The sequence below is a fragment of the Cebus imitator genome, unplaced genomic scaffold, assembly GCF_001604975.1.
Source record: "Cebus imitator isolate Cc_AM_T3 unplaced genomic scaffold, Cebus_imitator-1.0 Scaffold154, whole genome shotgun sequence".
Classification (NCBI taxonomy): Eukaryota; Metazoa; Chordata; class Mammalia; order Primates; family Cebidae; genus Cebus; species Cebus imitator.
This window is the reverse complement of record NW_016107469.1, coordinates 2997585-2998680: the sequence shown is the minus strand read 5'-3', so window position 1 is coordinate 2998680 and position 1096 is coordinate 2997585.

Below are 1096 nucleotides of genomic sequence, written 5' to 3'. Positions count from 1 at the left end.
TCAGCTAAGGAAGCTTTGGTTCAAACCTGAACTGCTTACCAAGTTCAGGTTTGTTTCATGTCTTTCCAGGGTTCAGCCTGAGAGTAGGGCTTACCTGAGGTATATTCTTTTTATAATAGAGGGCTCATTTTTATCTTTCATTTTTAGTTTGTAGTGCTTTATATCATTTACAAACCTTAAAAAGTCAGTTTTATAAAGAAATCCTCAATAATTTATTAAAGTAAACATTTTTCTAGAGCATATATATCCTGAAGCTTTGTTGTTGTGTTTTTAAGAAAGAAATACATGTAAAATATATATAATTTCATTTACTATTAATATTATAATTGATGTTGATATTTTCGTATTATGGAATAAATTTCTGTTAATTGAATTCTAGTTTATAGCAACACACATCTAAGAAGTGAGAAGTTGACTTCCAACAGTTTGACTTGAGTCCAGCACTCAGAAATATATTAGTAAAGAAATTGAGGCTTTTCTGTAGTTATGATATTGACGAAGCAAGGCCAAAAATTATCAACAACAACTAAGAAACAAACAAATAGAAAAGCTACTTGTGCTTATTAGTGAAATATAATAAAAATACTTTAATTTTATATTTTAGGAAAACTGTACAAGTTATTTTAGGTCCTTTGAATACATTGACATTTGCTTTCAGGTAAGAAGAGAACAAACATATACTTCTTAAATCTGATCACTAACTTTAACAGAAATATTATTTGCACTTATAGTTGTTTGGATTTCAGTTACAACAAACTGCTTAGTATTGTTTCCTTTTACTTTAAGTGACGCTATAGCAGAGAATACACAATGAACATTTTGTGGTGTTCATGATATCCATAATTTGCATCATCTGTCAAAGTTGTGATTATTTTGCATCTGCCATTGCCTGTAAGTATATGAAAGTAAAACTGTTCTATATCTTTCACCTTGTTGACAGTTTTGAAAATATAACTTTAGTGACTTCTTTAACAAGTTTGTACTTAGACAGCTGCAAAAATACCAGTGATAAAATACATGGAAGATAAGAGAAATTGCATTCTCCATCTGTTCCTGTATTAAATGAGTGATGATACACATTATCTTTCATGCAATT